This window comes from Epinephelus moara, chromosome 11 (assembly GCF_006386435.1).
Source record: "Epinephelus moara isolate mb chromosome 11, YSFRI_EMoa_1.0, whole genome shotgun sequence".
NCBI lineage: Eukaryota > Metazoa > Chordata > Actinopteri > Perciformes > Serranidae > Epinephelus > Epinephelus moara.
This window is the reverse complement of record NC_065516.1, coordinates 31124771-31145486: the sequence shown is the minus strand read 5'-3', so window position 1 is coordinate 31145486 and position 20716 is coordinate 31124771. Positions and strand designations below refer to the sequence as shown.

At 41.7% G+C, this 20716-nt stretch overlaps 1 protein-coding gene across 1 annotated transcript in view; it reads left to right on the top strand.

Annotated features, from left to right (window-relative positions):
- Nucleotides 1-2665: 2665 nt before the first annotated feature.
- The window catches only part of mpp7a (MAGUK p55 scaffold protein 7a), a 179506-nt gene continuing 161455 nt past the window's right edge, over nt 2666-20716 (top strand). Inside the window, exon 1 of the mRNA XM_050057012.1 lies at nt 2666-2924. The gene's annotated coding sequence lies outside the window, so the exon portion shown is untranslated. The remainder of the gene's footprint in view (nt 2925-20716) is intronic.

The window sequence follows — 20716 nt, the reverse complement described above, 5'->3', positions numbered from 1 at the left end:
CCAAAATTAGTTGTGAACTATTCGAAAAAATTATTTATGTTTTTTATTTGCTGTAGATTTAAGGTTTTATAAGCTAGTGAGTGCACAGAGCAGGCCGTGACTTGTTCTCTCCTGACATCTAGTGGTCATACTGTGACATCGCAAGCAATCGTCATAACAGTAATTCAATTCAATATAACTTTATTTAGTAAGGAAATTATTGTGCCAGAGAATGCCTCAATTACAGTAACATAAAATACAGTAATAACAGTTAACATTCACTAAAGAAAACAGTAGCAACCAGTGTGCTTCCTGGGTCAGCGTCACAGACAATGGAGTATTAAATATCAGTCAAAAAACATTAAAATATACAAGATATAAAGTAAACCAGTGCCTAAAAGAATAACATAAGGGTAACATAAGTACAAGAGTTACTAAAAATTAACTAAAATGCATATGCTCCAATTAATAGTTCTACACAGTCAGTATAGTACACGGTACAATAAATGTCAAAGAGGCTATGCATACAAACAGTAATGAGTATAGAGGGCGCGTATACAAACATCACAACAATGCCATTAAACATATAAATATATCCTAATCATTACAGAGTGCCACAAACCCCACAGTGACCTGAGAAGCCTCCCCAGGACTATAATCATCATTTGCAAGTCTAAACTTGGGCCGTTGAGTAGTGTGTGCACGCAGAGGAGTCTCTTCACAGGTTGTGGCTTTGAGCAGGTTGTATTGATGGTTCAGAGTGAGTGTCTGTCAGAAGAGGGCTGCTGAGCTCCATTGTTCCCACACAATATACCCCACATCATATCCCAGGCGGAGGACAAAAGAAGCTGCGGTTCAGCGTTTTGGCTCACAACGCACTTTAATGTGGGGACAAGGGAGCACAAAAGGGGGGTGCTTCTATTGTTGGCACAATTCTGGAACTTGTTCACACACACACACACACACACACACACACACACACACAGTTTTTTTTATTGTGAGTCTGCATCATAAGTCTGTATGCTCAATCTTACAATGATATAAGTTGCTTTCTGTGTTTATATGTCCACTTATTTGTTTTCTGTGTTAAATTAAAGCAACATTTTTGCAGTGAAATGCTTTGTTGCCCCCTCCAGTACCATGCTTGTATTATTTATACATATGAAATGTGAAATAGTAAATAAATTGCAGATATTAAATGTGATGCAGTGTCAGTGTCCTCATTCAGTGGTCAGTGCGATCACACACACTTGACTGTGACTTAAGATACATTGGTCTGACCTCAGTTATTTTAAGACACATTATTTATTTATTTTTTCTTGTAGGAGAATCAACTTTCACCCCTGAACAAAGTGCCTTTAGTCATCTTTGACTACTTGTTGCATCATGTCTTCAGTTGACCTGTAGGGGGAGGTATTGAACAACTTTTCTCTACATCTTTTATTAAAGCAACACAACTCACCCAAGTGATACCCACTGGCATAAACTGACCCCTCCTAAATAAGATAAAAATAATAATCATTATTATTATTATTACAGCCCCTGATTTTAAACAGAACTTATATTTGCATGTGCATATGAGTTTTAGTATCTGGCAAACTGAAACTCATCAATATCTGCTCCCCACTTGAAAAATCAGTTAACATCTACAAATAATTTATGATGATATTTTTTTTAGTATATTTTTATAACATTTTTTTTTTTTTAGTTTTTTTTTATGAATCCATGTATTATGTATAATTTAATGTTTTGTCCTGATGGGTTTTATTTATGTTTTAATATATTTACGTTTTTTTGTTATTATAACTTCTTAATATTATTATTTTAATTATGTATTATATAAATTTAATTTAATTACTGCTACTACTACTACTAATTATTATTATTATTATTATTATTATAATTGTTATTATTATTAACAGTAATAATGATAATAATGATAATAATAATAAACTGTCAAGTTCACTTCATTCCAACTAATAAAAATACAACTGAATAAATTATTGCCTTAATATATAAAAACTGACAAAACATGATATAAAATATAAAATATATTTAATAAAAAAATATAAAAAACGCACAAAATAAAAAATAAAAATAAGATATAATAAAATTTAAAAAAAAAAATATTTGTAGATGTTAACTGATTTTATAAGTGGAAAGCAGATATACATGAGCAAGGGTTGGACAGATACAACCTATATACACGTGCAATAATAAGTTGTGTTTAAAATTAGGGTCTGACCAAACATGCATGAAATAAAAAAATCATATTTATTTGACTCAGATTTAACTGATATTGTTTGGCCCATTTGCACTGATTTAATTGAAGGCAAGAAGTCTGTATGTTAGGGGGAAAATCATATTCGTCCCCCTTTTTGTTTTGTGACTTGCAGTTTCCTATAAATGTATTAATATATGTCTATAAACATTATTTCTCAAAGCATTACGCTGTCCAAGTGCGATTGTTTTGTTTTCTCCTGTCTTTACGACGGAGGCGTTAGCTGATGATTGAAAACATCACCAGCCAATTAAAACACAGAAGCGAATCACAGACCACGCCCTAATCGAACACCGACCAATGAGCGAACAGAGTGGGCGGCCCCTGCGATGAAAGCCCGGTATGGCGCAGATCTCAGATCAGTTTGCCGCTGTCACACACCCACCCGCTACCGTTGTGTCCAAACAAACAAACCGTCTCCGAGTCAGCGCCTTCACGGAGCACTTTATCTGTCTTGGAGAGTGGCGGAGCCGAGGCGTAACATTTTGAAAGGTTGTGTCCAGTAAATAAGCCACAGAAAGCGGGCATGAGTTAAGGTGGTTTACAGGAACAAATCTCGGTTTCTTCAGCGGAGGATAAAACAAGTGGAAAGTTTTGTTTCCGGAGGAACCGTTGGAATATTGAGAGCTGCAAGGAACCATTCAACTCCGACCTCATATGCAAAGTGAGTACCAACATATTGTAGCTACAAACTTACGTTATCGTCAAAAATGTCGAGCGAATTAAAACAAAAGGCGGTACGAATTTTGGTGTGAAAGTAGCCGAATATATCGTTGTGGCGAAATGGTAAATACAGGCGATATAGCTGTAACACAAGCAGCTGCTCACCTTATGACAGAGCTACTACACTTGGTTTGTGTGGTGCTGAGGGGCTCGTGAAGTAACCTAGCAGCCAACTTCTGTTATTGCTAACCTGTAACGTTAGCTAGGTGTGTAATAGCCTACAAAAGTACTAGCCTTTGCTGTATGTGCTATAACAGTTCACGACACCTCACCCAAAGCTTTCATTGAGAATTAAAGCACACCCAAGTGTCTAATTCGTCACTAAAATGACTCTTTATTTACATGAAATTTCACCTGACATCTTGAGAAGTGTTTTCCGTGGGGCAGTGAACGCACCATAATGTTAGGAATTACAATGATAAGCTGTTATAGTAACAAGGAGCCTGTCATTACAGCCCAGGAAACAAAAGGAAACAATACTCTAGGCATGGTAACACACACACACACAAACCATAATGACAAAATCTCCTCGTGTCACAACCCTCAACTTCCACACAACACAACACACCCACACCCTAAACGCACGGAGTTCCTCCTCCTCTCCAGGAAATACAGCGTGCCATGTCGCATGGCCGCAGGGAATACAGAGCCCTTTGGCCCCGCGGAGTCAAGTGTGGTGACACGGAGCTTGTCACCGGCTGACAGCGCCAACAGCCCACTGAGAGGCTCAGCACTTGGCCAGCTCCCATCATGTCCCGATTCAGCCATTTGTTGTGCATACTTCAAATTTGTATGAAGGGAACAATGTGTTTTTGTCTTACACCATTATTGCTTGAGAGTATGCCATGATATGAATGAGCCCTTGTCACATGATATAGGACCCTTGTGCATCTTCACTCTAATATGAAAATGCCTCATAACCCTCTCAAAAGCTATGATATCATCTGCTTCTTGATGTGGTGAAAATCCACAGAGATCCAAGATGTCAGTTGCAATTTTCTTCAAAAAATGGAAATGCTATTATTTTGCATTCCACTGAGTCATTTGTTCCCCTCCACAGTGTCTGCATACTTCTCCAATGCAGGCATGGTCATCGTTCAGCAGTAGTGCAGTGCTTGAGGCTCAGGCACACTGAAAAAGTTACAGGGGAAATTCATGCATGGTATTCCATCAGAGACAGTCTACAAATATTAGCAAACATGAACAACTTTCTCCTAAATCCACAACTAGAGAACTAAAACGCTAAATTTGGAAAGATGCTCTCGATGACACTGAGAGCACACTGGGGGATGCTCTGAGTATATGGGTACATTTTCTGTTTCATAACTGAGAGTGCAGCAAATTCATATGCGTATACAAAAGAAAACAGACACTCTGTGGCTCCACAAAATCTAGCTCTCATTCATTGTCAATGGAGGAGCTCCAGACTTTATACTCTAGGACAGGGGTAGGCAACCTGTGGCCTGAGCCTTATGCAGCTCTATGCTCCTCTTCTGTGGCTTCCTGTGGCTTTGACTGAAAATTATATGTAAATGAACAACTGTTTCTTTATTGATATTTTTATTTGTTTTGTTAGCCTAAAGCGATTCTTACATTCTTCAGCTGTCAAAATGTGTATCCAAAACACAGATTTAAAAAAAATGTTTTAACATTTTGTCAACTAAAACATGCGTCTTGATTCTCCCTATCTAGGCTCTGTGGATTCTAAATCCAGAAAAGCAAAAGTCTCAGGGGAATATAGAGAATTAGATAGTGCATAGACAAATCTGTTTGCTTTCATCGGCAATGCTGAATAGTTAAAGTACCAAATAATCAAAAAAAAGCTCACTGCAGACCAGCCACCCTGAGCTTAAACATAAGCCCCTTTTACACTGCCAGATTTTCGGCAAATGTTGGGCCGTTTTGCTACACTGCCAGATTTTCGGCAAATGTTGGGCCGTTTTGCCAGCAAGCTGCGAGTGCTTAGACACACAGAGCTGGATTGGCGAGTTGATCCGAGGTGCCCAATTTTCCACCTCATACCGTAGTCATATTGGTGGAACCCTTTTTGGTTTCAAAAAGAATGAGGCGCCCTTCCGCTACAGGAGGGGCTGTTGATGACTTGTGGGAGGAGCTGTTGACCCACTGGCGGTGGACTAACAGGAAACAGCTGATAGCAGGAATGAGCAGCTAGTAGCAACAGGGAAACACAAACCTGACAGACACTGTAAAGGTGAGCAACTGGGGAGACAAGGAATTGCGCGCCCTCCTTGTCCTCGCAAATGAAGAGGCCATTAACCATCAGATGACGGGGACGATGAAGGACGGGGCAACTTACGAGAGACTCGCCGAAGGACTGACCAGCCACGTCACTGTTTACGTCACACGCTGAGCTACACGTTTTGTTACTTGCTCACGCCCCCCATTGCCCTGGAAAAGGCGCATTCGGTATAAACAAAAGTAGGCAGGCGGCATTTCGCTGCACTCCCTGATTTTATTTTTATACTGCCAATGCTGAAAAAAGACTGATTGGGCTTTCCTGCAAATTTGCACAATTCCTGCTCATTTAGATCTGTTAGTAATGTTAATACGCTGTCTTTTTTGGCAAAAAATTGCTCTTTTGATGGTAAAGGTTGCCGACCCCTGCCCCAGGTCACCACAAGTTTTGGAATTCCTTCTCGTGTTCCTGGCTTTTACAGAGAGTAGTTCATGTTCACAAACATTGATATAACTTTCCTAGGCAATGGAAATAACATCTTCCTTAATTTAGGTGGTGTTCCCCTTTAATTCAAAGGTTAAACCACTTTGTAACCAAGGTTAGAGGAGCGTCTTTACAGCTAAAACGAATGAAACTAAGAAACTGCAGAGCTGCATGTTGCTTTAAAACATTCCTATTAGATCTGTGTCTACATTCATTAATTTGAAACCTCACTGCTTGCCCGCCAGGTACAGTGTCTGCATCATGTACTATCATTCATCAGCATTGTTGCTTGTTTGTCTCCTCATCACTGTTATGGTGCTCTGGCTGTGAGAAAAAGAGAAACACAGAGACAATGACCTCCCTTTCCTCCTTTCCTTGTGTTTGAATGCCACTGAGGGGACTCTCTAGAGAGCCGACATTTCTCTGTGTAAACTCTGAAACCTCAATGGCTTGTCTGCAGTTTTGGCCGGCTCCTCTGCTCTCACTGGGAGTAGCCTAGTTCTTCTTTTAAATCTTGTCTAAAAAAAGGTGGGAGGCCTTTAGTCTGTATTCCAGCTGGGCAGGGGGACTCTCCCAGGAGACTTTGATTATAAGTATTTCAGTCCAGTTCATTACTGTGGCTTCTACTGTTTATGAGGTCAGTGGCATAGCATCATGACAAGTATGTGATGGCTTTATTGTGCCTCTGCTTCACACGGTAAATTGGCTCAGACTGTAATAAAATTATTGAAGGCATCATTTATGCCTGCAAGGTTTTCCACCTGGAAATAGTCTTGGCTTGCATGTGTGAGTGCCTGTGACATGAAAACAGATGCTTGATCCTTGATTGTGGTGCCCACAATGCTGGAGAGTGTACAGAGCCTAGGCACCCGAGGTCAGGGTGGGGTCGGATGCAGTGGCTCAGACAAGGCCCAGCGTAGGAGGCTTTGCCCAGTGTTGGTTGTCTGAACAGGTGTCTCTGTGCTGAAGCTCTGCATAGCTCACATTCCCAGGGTTTTGTTCCTGGCGTGGAGGGTCACCAAGTCGGGGGAGGGAGGTGTGGGAACTGAGAATGCTATGTGCTCAAGGCTCAACTCCCAGAATTCATCCGAGCAACCTGCTGATTGAGACAAACGCTTCCTGTCATTGCAACAGCGCAGCTTGTGTTGATGAGAAACCTGTCAGCAGCCCATTGCGCCGTTTGTGGCCATGGACAAAGCCAAGAGTTGGCTTCCATAACTGCTTGTCAGCGGCGAGGCTATTTTCTTGGGGCTTAGGGGTGGGTAGGATATAGTGGTTTTAAGACTCTTAATCCAAGCATTAGTTTGGATCACTATCAGCTCGCTCAGAATCACAGGAAATTGCCTTGTCTGAAGACAAGTGTTGTGATTTTAAACCTCACTGTTTATATCCCTCACCTTTTCTTGTTATCCATTCCCTAAAACATCTCCACACATCATTTATCTTCAGTGTCATACCAGGATTAAGTGGATCCTAATCTGGGGTCCAAGCAAGAAACAATAGCTCCTCTCACTGTGACTGCCTGAATTCAACAGTTTAAAATCTCTGGTCCTGCAGAAATGACGTCATTCTCACACTGAAGTGAAGCAAAAGATGAAAATGGAGGTTGTCAGATACTTTTGGCCTCTCTTAACTGTGACTGTGTTTCAACAGCGTTAGCTTGTAGTGAGTCATCTGCCTTTTGATCAAGCGTTAAGTGGTTTCTCAGTTCAGATCTCTGAGCGCTGCCTCCTGACACATTGAGGTGAACCTACTTCACTACCAGCCACTGCTAAACTTGGCTTCATATGAAATATGTATACAAGTATGTTGTTGCAGTAGCTTAACCCACTGATGAAGTCTGTAGCCAGACTGGTTGAAAGATTTTATACTGCACATAAATATTTGTCTGTTTGTCTTATTACACTTGTGTGTTGCAGTCCATATTGTAAAATTGATCTTTGAGTCAATTTGGTTTATTGCTGGTTGACGACTCATCGTATGGTTCTGTTGAACTGAGCAGCAGGACCATCCCTGCAGCTGTCTTTCCACTGAATCGCTCTGTCATTCTTCTAACTGTTGTTTAACTCATTCTTCATCACAATCATCCATCTATTTATCCACCCATCATGCTATCCATGCATAATCATCATCTTACTCGATGGTATCACTAATCTCAGTTGCATTGGTCTTGTGAGCCTCCTGCTGTTCTGCTGATCCCAGACGGAGAGATTAAAGTGATGTACTTGGCAGGGTCTCCGACGGGGTCACAGATGATGAGTATCACCACTAGTGACGCTGTGTTGTTTCTGCCCCTGCCTGCCCTGCAGAGGTGTAGGGTTTCTCCCAGCGCCCCCATAAGCCTCTGCGGTGCTGCGCTGGAATGAGCCCACCCAGCAAAATGGCAGCCATCAGACACCTGCGCTAGCGTCGATGTATTCCAGCTCAAAAGCTGCACTCACCGTGCAGGCATGCTGCCCTCCTGACTCACCGTGGGTCGGCTTTTGATGGAGAAAGCAAAGAGGCTGAACGAACGGTGGTGGCATTAATAAAAGTACTGGGTGCGGGAAAGCAAGTCAGGCTCTGAACCCTCGGGGAGAAGGTTAAGCCATAATGTGTTACTGTATATAGGTCTAGACGTGAGTGGGTCGGAAATGCGGTGTTTTGTTATGGGACAGTGTTTCAGTCCTGTTTAAAGCATGCACTATTAAAAAGTGTAAAGCTCCACTTGTGAAATACAATGGTCCTCTGATTCAGCTGCGTCTGTCGCCTAACTGTGGTTTACATTTAAAGCCTTGGGCCAGCAGGAACTTTGCTGTGGGAATACTGTATACACAAAATGCCTTGATTGTAATCTTGCAAATTTGGAGTTTTAAGGTTTTTCTTAGACCATTGTTTAAAGCTAAAATGTTTAAAAAGGAATTGTTGCACAATCAAGTGGAGACATACTTTAAGTCTGTAACAGCTTGTAACCAATTAGTCAGTAGTCAGTGAAGGCTATAGCCTTACATAGCGAGGCAGCGGGTTCACCAGACTGACGTCAAGCTTATTTGTCAAATGTTGTTTTATTTATGAGAGGTTTCCATGCATGGCCCCTGCCTCGCACTACTACGCCTATTCCCCTTATGGCAGTTTTGTGAATAATTCAACATACTTGGAGTGAACACAACCAAAATAGGCCAACGTGTGTACTTGTTTGTGGCTCTGTCCAGTAAATCACAGCAACCACAGAGGATTTGTGCAGTTGTAGGAAGTATTTATGTTCGTATCAGATGCTCGTGCTGATGAAAAGTTGACTTGAGGACTTCTACGAATCAATGCCAAGCAAACAAGAGCAACAAGTTGGAAAATACGGCGCCTGAAAGTGTATTACTTCTTTGCCGCTTGACCTCACAGCTCTAAGTTTGCACCATCAGCATGAGAGGATCTATGTCACCTGTCAGTGAAGGCTATCCAATGCTGTATTAATGGACCATGAGGTTGCAATATTTATGTAGCTTGTGCTGATAATATTTGGGGAACTTGGTTACCATACACAGGTCCTATGACTGGTGTTTTCCTTCCTGCTTGAATCCCTACAGATGACAGTGACAGTAACTTGACCCTGCTGTATGAGAGATAGACTGTAATTCATCTTGGGGTAGTTGGAATGCAGTAATGTTGTAACACACACGTTACACACTGATGTCACCACCATCTGCTGTGTGCATGTTGCTTTGCTTGTGTCAAATGACAGACGGCAACTTTTACTCTCAAAAACACTGTCGGTTTTTTTAGAAGTCTAATGGTTGCAGGTTGTAGAGGGTACGGTCACATGAAAAGTGACATTCAGAAGAGGAATTGAAGTTAATGTTGGGTGTTGTTTTGCTTGTTTGAACCATATAAGCAGCTCCTTTCCTCTGCTGCCTTGCACTCAAGAGATTGCCTCCTACCACATGACTCCTCTTGGCTTCTAGCTGCAGCAATGATTGATACCAAATGCGATGAGGATAGAACGCACAGATGGTCCGGCCATGTTTACCTCCCTGATGGACATTTACCTAAATTTGCTTAGTGGATGGCTGCATTCATAACAACGTTTCATGTCGTGGTGCCTCAAGATATCGATTCCACCCTTGACCTTGCTGCAGTGTAAGCATTGATTTGATGACTGGTAGGAGACAGGGGGAAGAAACAAGGGTGACTGAGTAATATGGTATGCTGGGCTCTTTGTGACGGTGGGTGGGGTCTTGCAGAGGCCTTGAGTCTTTCAGAATAGTGCTGATTAACCCAAGAGGGTTTTCTTTAGCTGCCTGTTTTCTCTCAGTTGGCAGGGACTCCAGACTGCAACACTGGTTGTCACGGGCTAAATCCCCCCTTTGTGTGTGGGGCGTCTCAAGTAGTGTCAGCTGTAGCTCTGTACACTTGTTGCTGTGTCTCCTGCCACCTCCTTCTGGCTGCAGCCCCCCCCACCTTCCTCCACGGGGCTGAGTTTTCATTTGCCTGTTAACATCTCTGCCCCCCTTAATTACCTCTCGACTACACTCCACAACACATAAATGTTTGATCGGCAAAAGGAGGTCTGTGTGCATGTGTGTGTGAATGCATACTTTTGTCTCTGAACTTGAAAGCATGTTCCTGAGCCCCTGTGTGTGTATGTTTGTGTGCGCATGTATCGGACAGGCATTCATTCTTCTTTAGTCCACTTGGCCCACTCTCCGTCTACTCCCTCGTTGCTCATTGAGAGCAATCACAGCAATTTAACTGTGAATACCCCTTCACAACAGCCTATTAACTATGCAGTCCTCACTCTTTGATGGCTTGGCCCATGTGATTAAAACTATTCAATCTGGATGATGGCAGACAAGGGGAAAGGATTGTGAGGTAAACCAATAGGACTCTGTGCCCTGTACATCCTGTAAGTTATTCTCTTTTTACACATTATCCTCCCCCATGTTAGACATTACTTACATGTCTACTAACAGATGCGTCTAGTATCTAAGTAATTCTGTGTTAGCTCTCAGCCTGTTGGTCAAACATTACAAGTGGCTGAGTAACAAGGTTTAGTCAGATGTGGTGGACAGAATAAGCCTCATCATTTCTGCTTTGGTGGCAGAGAGAGCTTAACACAAGCAGATTTTTTTGATAGCTACACATATGTTGCATAAAAAAGAAAAACCTCTGAAAATAAAACACCCCTTAATTAAGAAACACAGACAATAATTTTGAATATATACAGGGCATAGAGAACAGCACTACAAATACAGAAAATACAAGTAAATGAGTCTGGTATGACCAGTATCTTACGGTTGCTAATATTAGCTGATGTTTGCAAAATTTAAATAGATGTTGCTGTGTCAGTTTGATGATTTTTATGACTTCTGACTAGAGATGTATAGAGATAGACCGATATGGATTTTTTAGGGCCAATGCCGATACCGATTTTTTTCCATCACCCTTAGCCGATGACCGATTATGGACTGCCGATTTTCTTGAGCCGATATTTTAATTTACATTAAAAAAAATGACACAATGATAACAAATATTACAGGTCTCAAGTTTAAAATAAGAAACATTTATTGAACAGTAAAAAATACTAAAACAAGATGGAAAGTTGAGGTAGAACAGGTAGAATATTATTATTATTATTATTATTATTATTATACATTCAAATAAAAAAAAGAGTTCAGTGCTCTTAAATCTTCCAGTAATGTCTTTATAAAATAAACAAATATTTAAGCTGAAGCATAAATAAAACAACAACTACTGTACACAGTAGGATTCAACAGCTTTGTTCAACTTAACCACATACTTTCAAATGAAAAAAAGTGCCAGGGAAAAATAAATCCGCGAACCCACGCGCGTATCAGCCGATGCCGATACAAGTAAAAAACTCAAATATCAGCCCGATATATCGGCCGGCCGATGTATCGGTCTATCCTTAGAGATGTACCGATACCACTTTTTCCTACCCGATGCCGATATTGAGTATCGATCTGATACCAGCGTGTATAAAAAAAAAGGATGGAATATGAATTGTTGTATGTCTCAACTCCTAAAACTTTATGTAAAATATTAAGAAATAAATACATAATAGTAGAATGAATGCAATAAAACACTAGTTAAAGTGCAGCCACACAATTTGGTAAAAAAGACATTTTAAAGGCTACAGTAGAATGCTTTTTAAACTCTGCTCCGTTTCCGTTTCGTTTGCCTGTAGCGTGCGTATGCGTAATGATGTGAGGCATTACGTGGTATCGGATTGGTCATAGGCTGTACTCGCTGATACCCGATACCGCATTTTAGGCAGTATCGGAGGCATTTCCGATACTGGTATTGGTATCGGTACAACTCTACTTCTGACTTTTATGAGCTACTGTTAAACTATGCAGATATGCAAAAGTGGGTTTCCAAGGATAGCAAAGGCATGACCCACCCTACTCTCCCTCTGATTGGCTAGTACTTGTTAGGTCGTGGGGTTGGTTACATTCAGGCAAGAGGAGTGAGATTGGTTAGGGCTAGGGTAAGAATGTCTAGGTAAACCAGTCAGATGCAGAGTAATTGTTAAAAGTTGCTGTTGTCCCTGGCTTCATATAAGAAGAGGAAAGTAAGCTAGCTGCTAGGCTGATATATACAATGTAAAATGCCATAGGTTTGTGCTAATAACGTTAGCATGTTGTATTTGTTTGGAAAACATGTTTAGTATAAGAGTTGTTTTGTCAGTGAACCTTGTGAGTTGCAATGGAGCTGAGTTTTGTAACGTTACCTTTGTTAAATGTTGCTGTTGTTCATGGCTTCGTATAAGAAGAGCAAAGTTCGCTAGCTGCTAGGCTATTTTATGTATTGTAAAATGCCATAGACTTGTGCTAATAACGTTAGCATGTTGTATTTGTGAGGAAAATGTGTCCAGATAAAGACAAGTGCTTTGTCTGTGAATGCTGCGAGTTATAGTGAAGTCAATTTGTGTACGTGTGTTTGAAATTATCTACCCAGCGCCTAACATCTGTCCCATTTTATGCCTGATACACACTTTTTAAAAAAACTTTAAAAAAAAACTTGAGATTTCTGGTAAATAGGCTATGATTTAGTGCTGATTATTGCATTTACCAACTTCAGATGCAACCTGCCTCTGCGCCTTTGAAAGCTGGCACAGAGTAGGCACAAGAGTAGCACCCAGCGCCCAACCTCACATATTCCAGGTTGTTAAAGACCTGATGGCATGTGTCTGCAAGGCAGAGTAGGGCCGCTCATGCCTTCACTATCCTAGGAAACGCAAATTTGCAGCAGATATCTCCGGCGGGATTTCCTGCTATGAATTACAGTGGAGACAACCCACCTCGATGGAAATATAAAGAGCTCCTCTGCTAATGTTAGTTAAAACATATTTAGGAAATGCTGACACCTACATGTTTCAAACATTATGAGGTATGATTCTTGTTGAGTACTTGCACTGCTTCTTTTAAATGTGACCTATGTATTGTTGATTTGGTGAAGAGATTTTCCTCATTTTCTAGATTTTTATTAATCTATTTATCTTAAGCTGTGGTGAGATGAGCACTCTCAGCCACCGTATCTGAACAGCTACTGGCTAATATTTCTTCTATTTTATTTTAGGTAACACTTATTTCCTCCAGCTCTGCCATATAATTTGCCAGTTGCTGGTTTAATCAGTTTTGCCACACTGGAAGTAAAATGTCCAAAAGCTCCCCTCAGATGGCACTGATAATACAAAAACCAGCACGAGTGGCTGCGATAATTTCAGCCTAGCGTTGTCACAGATGTCATTTGGTATTCGCCTCTTATTTAATAAGCACGCTAAGATTTTAACAGCTGTAATCATTCTCTGCTGCCTATCATATGCGCCCCTCATATCAAAGGACAGGCTTCTCAGCTAACATATCCCGTCGCTCACCACTAATTGCTGAGTAACCTTATGGAAGTCTCTCGGAGTGGAGGTTTTTGGCTCTGGTGAAATTAAAGTGTGATATTTATAGTTTGCTCTAGATTGTCGAGCCTTGATAACAGAGGGCATATGGTGTTCATGCAGCAGCGTGTGTAGGAGTGGTTGACTTTGTCTGCGATGATGATGATGATGACTGCGTGCATCATCATGAAGTATGTAGAGTCTGTTTCGATTTGAATGGTGTTTGAATAAATGGACTGTGGAGGGTGGAGTTGTGGTTTGGTTTGCAGGTTCGCTGGGTCACAGAGTTTGTTTAGGGTGCATAGTACAATTTGTAAAGAGGCTGTAGCATGCATGGATAGATGTGTTACTGGATAACTTAAAACCTACAGCTGATGTGATGCAATTGCTTGTCTTGATTTGTTTCTAGTTTTCCTAGAAACCCAGGCCCTCACAGTCGGTCATTATAATGGCCCTTGTAATGCTTTTTCTTGTCCACCCAGTTTCCTCTCTTACTTCCGGGGTCGTCAGCACCAGCTCGAGACAAAGCAGCTCTTTCTTTGTCAGTTTTGAAGTCGTCCCCTTCAGCGGCTGGATGCTAATCTGACTGACCATCAGCAGCCTCTGTCATGGTCAGGGAAAGACAGATACAGAGAGAAAAGACTGAGGGAGATAGCAAAGGAGGGGTAAAGGGGGATGGGGGGTGGCATGGAGGGTGATGACTGGACCATTTGGCATCCGGTGAACAGAGGAGTATTGTGTGCCAGTGGGCCACTGTGGAACAGGCTGCTTCTTTACAGGATGGAACTGGTGTTGAACATCCAAAATCTTTTGGTGGGAGATCTGCCAGGGATATGTTTATCAACCATCCACCTGAGAATGAAATGCTTGGATTGCTAATTAAGATCTGCAGGCAAAGGACATAAACAAATATACAATATGTAAATGATCTGTTTCAAATTTCATTATTTTCTCCACATGATGTCATTTTGATTCTGTTTGAGTTAATATAACTGTTAATGGGATATCAGGCTCCATGTTAACATCGCTACTATAATCCATCAGTGTCGGTCCAACAGGAAACCAGAGAGGAAATGTCTCATGTAAAGTGTCATCATTAGTCCGTGACACACGATCATGCTGTGAGCTACTTTAATATAGCAACACCAGGGTCAGCAAAGGCTACAGATTCAAGGACAGGATTCTTCTTCGTGAAAGATAACAGTTAAGCCAAGACACTGTTTTACAATCATGCATTCTTTCAGGCCTTGACCAACAAATGTCAAGTTCATTTTCCAAACTCTTTGCTCTGAATGTGTCTTTGTCTGCGACCTAGAAAGGCAACTGTTCCCCACAGGAGAAGGAAGTAGTGTACATGATAAGCCTCCCAGTAAAGAGGTCAGTGTTGCTTTGTTAATCAACATGGGTTTCAAATTACCTGGTTGTGATCTCTTTCTTAATCTGATTATTAGGGAATCATTCTTGGCTGGACATTTGATATTATTGGAAAAGTGTATATATGTTACACACAAGGTGGGCCTAATCCTAGGTGCCAGGATTACCTTTACCAGATAGAGCATTTGTGTGAACTGTAAATCTCACAAATGTCAAAAACAACTCAGGAGGTTGCAGCAGCTTGTAACTGAAAACAGGGGTAACTTTATTAAACATAAATGTCATTCTGTGTGCCTATAGAGGCCCAGACGCACCAAACTGACAACACAGTACTAGCAAAGGCTGACTGTTGCGTTGCCTCACGTCCTCCATGTCTCGCCCAAAAAGTTGCACATGAACACACCGCAAAGACTACAGCCAACGGCCAACTAGCACGTATGTTTTGTGCATGTGTGAGAGGAAATAACTCTCTATACCAGCAGGCAGTGGTGGTCTGTATTTGTCTTTCAAAAGGGGAAACTGCAATGGAAGACTGACAGGACGGATTCAAGGCGCTAGTTAGCCAGTTAGCACATGTTTTGCGCACATATTGGGCATGTTGAAAGAACAAAGCATATTTACTGCACATTAGGACCCTGGGATCTATATATATATATATATAAATCAACAGGTGATTTCCTTCTTTTAGTAAAATCCTAAATGACTGAGTTGGGTTTTTTTTCACCTGGACCTTTATGCTCTGCCATTTCTCCTCTGTAACCTGTGACAGGCTGTTATGATACCACAACTATCCCACATTCACATATATGGAGTTTTCTGTTGAGCCGCGAGCGTCACGTAAGTTTACATTACCAAAGGTTTATGACAAAATCACTTGACGACACCGACTCCCGTGTGTGCATGGCGAGAGAGGAGAGGGAGAGACGCTGTGCTGCTGCCAGAGTTGAATGAGTTGCCTCTGAGCGGTAAGTCACTAAAAGAGTCTGAGAAGTCCGGGGCTGCTCATAAAACATTCAGGACGCCACAGTTTATTCCACACTACTGAAGCTGCTCCTCTTTTTGGATCCGCCATGGAGTCTGTGATAATTTCGCTTTCAGCCGTGCTTCTTGTTGCCATGGGTAACAGTATGATGTCAATATTGACAAGCCATTGACTGTCAGCTTGGTGTATCAGGGCCTTTAGGGAGTTTCCAAACAGGAACACAGTTATATACCACTAAAATCTTAAAAAAAGTTTTACAAGTCCTTTAGATTAATTAAAAATATTGGACCCCGCTGCTGCTCTTTCACATGATTCAAAGCTCCTACTCAGTTGTAGACACCTCATTTTGCCTACTCAGTTGACAACAGAGGAGGTCAAGTAGGGGTCAGACATAAAGCCAAGAGGTCAGCTAGCTATCTTAGTGTTAAGTTTCAAGCCGTTTTCCTTGTGTTAGCCGACTTAGTGATGGTTCTCAACTGTTACAACCCGACACAGTGCATAGCTGATTCCAAACAAACAGTGCAGCTGCTGGTTTTGCTGAGTAGCATGACTTCAGTCAGAGGGAGGAACTAATAAACAGTGAGATCAGCTTCTGTCGTGTTTGGTATAAAAATATACAGAGGCTCGGGCCACGGTGTCCGATGAGTGAGAACCACTGACACAGAGGATAACACATCATATCCTGCTACACCTCATCCTCTGTATGTTGTTACACCTTATTGGTTTTTTCAAGGTTGACCTTAATTTGAAAAGCTTGGCGAGGCAGTCTAAAGTTTTCATGCAGGATCTAATTGCGAAAACTCAAAGGTTGAAGTGTTCAAAGTGTTATTGCATATTTTAAAGAGACAGAAAATACTTTAAATTTGGCAATAAATACAAGACTTGACCCCACTTCTGATTAAGTTTCCCCAACAATGGCATCTCGAGCTTTCAGCGGTTGAAGGGGAAAGTTGGCAAACAGCAAAGTTCTCAGCAAATGGATGTGTCTAAGCAACTGTGACAGAAGTGCACGCTGCTTTGTATGTGTGTGTGTGAATGTAAGTCTATGTGTGTATTGTGCACACCTGGGTATATTTGCACAGAGCATGTGGTAAAGTTCAGTTTGCTCTGTCCTGTCAGTCACATCAGTGGCATCCATCTACTGTGTTCATTTTAAGGCCTCGTTCTGAACAAAAAAAATCTCCTTCAGGGATCAATAATCATTAACTGGAGCTATGTGCTGCATTTTTCCCCACACTATTTAGCGTTTGACATGCAATATCGAAACACACAAACTCTTATTCATCCGTAACATCTGTTCCAAGCTCGGTGAATCCTAATAAGGCCTGGGAAAGGGTTTAGTAGATGTGTGTGATTTAGACAGCTGCAAATGTGTTGGCACCATTCACAGAAATAAGGATTATCACTGGTAGCAGTAGCCATCCCAGTCACACCAGTGCTGTGTGTTTTTCCTGGCTCTAAATGAGGTGGAGTTGGTAGCATCCTACTCATGTACACACATGTGCATGTTGTACCGTGTAATAAACTGGCTCAAACTAACACTTTGATAAGCAAAGTATTTTAGCAGTCTTCCCTTTCTGTTAGTTATTTTCTACCATCTATAACCCTTCTGTTTTTATTTCTTTTAAGGGACATTCTGACTAGGAAAAATACACACAAATACACCCGTCGGAGTTTTGTCAAGAGCTGGAGGCGGCATAGAATTTGGCGGGGGCGATTGTTTGTAATCCTCTATGCAGGAAAAACCCTGGTCACAGTGAAGTTCATTTCTCTGCACTGGCATTATCTCACTCTCCTCAGGAGTCAGGTACTCTTCCACTGACTCATAAAGAGATATCTCTGCTTTCTCAGTCTCATGATGAGCTTATCTCCCAGAATATGTTATCGGAAAAGAATTCAAGAAGTACCAGTGTTGTTGCAGAGATGGCTACTCCCTATTTGCACTTTGAGATGTGGGGAATATGTTTGTGAAGTTGAAATTACATTTTTTATACCTGATGTATTCATGAGGTAAAAGTTTAGTCTCGATCAATGTCTTGTTCTCTCTCCTGTGTTGGCGAGCTGATATCAGTCCCAGTCTGAAAGATTTGTTTGTTTAGCATCTGTAAAGTTCATGAACCAGGCAGTTCCCTGCTGATTTGTGCAGAGTCACCAGTTTCCCACTCAGGCCTGAAAGTGGTTTCGGTAATATGAGGCTTCTGCACCAGATAAGGTCAAGAAAAAACAGTGACAAAGCAGCACAGTTCAGCTGAATTTTGGTTGCATTGCATGTTTTACGGGAACGAAAACCAAACAAGCCAGATGCTGGTTTGTGTGGTAGTTCCTCCTAATTCAGTTGTGGCACTTACTTTCACAGAACTTAACCTACTAACCTTTCAACTTAACCTGATTAAGCATTTACAGGGGGGAGATTAAGCACACTTAATCACAATTATCTTATTTGCCTGGCTGTGCTTTTACATTAAACCTTAGTCGTACAGTTTAAGGACACTAAACTCTTATTGTTTTTATCCGTTAGAGAGTTTTCTGTTTTATCCCAGCCTTAACAAACTACATCCACATGTCTCGGATTTCACTGACAAAACAGCAGGGAGATGAGAGCCAGCCTGTGGTGGAAAGTGATACCTCTCCGCTCAAGTGGAGAAGGAAGTGCCGGCTGTATGTCATTGTGTGTGTGGAATGTGGAGCAGAGTGGAGATGGGAGTGCTTCCGAGTGAGTTATGATGAAGGCGGAGTGGCAGGGAGAATCAGCAACGAGGTGTGTATGTTGGATTCTCCTCCTCTGAGTGTATGTGTGTTATCATCAGGCTGCTGACAGGTGCTGCTTAGCCACTTAGACAGCCTGTTGTAGACAATAGGTATCATTATTGGTCGGACAAAATGTCTTTCAGCTCAGGCAGCACACCGACATGTGATGGAGGTGACGGAGGAGGGATTACCTCCATTACAGGAACAGTGAAAAGACAGTGTGTAACTTTAATTCAAGCAGAATCAAACACATTAGTGACACATTAATCCGCTGTGGTGTGAAGTCCCTTGATGGCCTTTTTCAGTGCATTGTTAGGCCAATGATGTTTAAATGAGGTGAGTCACATTTAGAGTTCGGGGCTCCCTCTGTGATACTCAATTGAAGCATTGTTCTTGATGCCTCCTCCCTACTTCATGCCTTCTTCCTAGCAACCAAAGCCCATGCAAAAAGATTAGGGGTACCGGGAAATGGGGCTACACACTCTCCCATTTTCAGTTATCAACATGTCCACATAACTGCATACCGGGGTGGAGGAATGTGTTAATTGGTACAGCTAAGATAAAGGAAGAGGCCCTCTGATATTGTAATTCAGCAGCAACAGAATTCATTACCTTCCATTTTCATGCTGGATCATCCCGTTCTCTTTTCCCATTCCCTTCCCTCAGGTGAATTCCACACGCACACACTTTCCCAGCAGAAGAAAGCAGTTGAGCTGCTTTACAGTACACGAACCTCAGCTGATCCTTCAGTAAACACCTCTGTTTGTCTTCCTCCTCTAAACTTCCCAGCGTCTCACAGTCTTAACTGCTAATTGCGTGTAATAACTCGCCTGTCGTTGGTTTTGTTGTCGTTCTCAGGAGTGCAGAATTTCCAGCAGCAAGTGATTCAGAGCGTGCACAGGAAAAAAAGGCTTATGATGAAATATGCAGCAATGTTTTGTTTTAGTTGGCAAGGTTGACAAAAGCATTTGGTAGTGCAGAGAGGTAGTAAATATGAGTAAACAAGCCCACTCAAGTGTGCGATGCTGGGGTCTCTTTAAGAAAGAATTCATGGTGTTATTCTTGTTTAAACACTTGGAGAAAGAAAAAAAATGTTATGGAAGCTCTAAGGTCCCAATAACAGAGAAAGCATTTTGCAGATTCCAAATGGTGAGGCACATCGTACTGCCATTTTTTTAAAAGAGGCCATAGGTAAAAAACTCTTGCTGTGCCTTTAATTGTTGCCAGACAACCACGTCATCACCTCCTGCCTTAATCTTCCCATGTAGTCAGTCTATTATTTATTTACTTATACATTTTATTTCACAGTAATTAGTAGCTAGTTACCAAAACTTTGAGGCAGAGGGTACTTGCTGTAGCTCTGGTTGAGGGTGAGAGGCTGTCAGCAGATAAACAGAGATCTGTGTGGGTACATGAGACCCTAAAAAAGATGGTGGATCATGGGGAGTACCACCAGTTGGTCCAGGAGCTTCTCCTCCATGATGGCTGTTTCCAGACATATTTTAGGATGACTCGGGTCCAGTTTGACAACCTGCTGTCTATCATCGCACCGTATAGCTCTGGGTATCCAGCAGCCGCTACCACCAGTTTCTCCTCCATTGTTTACCAACTGTAAACTTGTTGTCCTGACCACCACAGAAGGCCCGCCTCTCAGATCATCTGATTAGACAATGGGGAAAAAAGCGGTTTGCTCTAAATCAACTTGTCTTCTTAATGTTGCCCGACACTGCAGTTTTTTTACTTTGCTCCAGTCCAGACTTGAAACCCCCGGCAAAATAAGTGTGCTGGCATGGTTACGCATCAGTGTGGACTTGAATCATGTTCAGGCGAACACATAGGTCCCTTGAGATTGGTTTGGGAAAATCAAATACCTCTCCTTCACGAAAATCAGTTAGAGTGGACGAATGCCAGGCTGAAGCTGGAAGCGAGTGTAACGAGTTGACAAGTCTGTCTGATATCAGGAAAGAAAAATCAGTTTGGAGGGGTTGAGGCTCTGTTTAACGATCCAAACAGCAGTCTGACCCCTTCAGCTATTTTGGTTTTAGTTGACTTTGATTTTGCTGACTT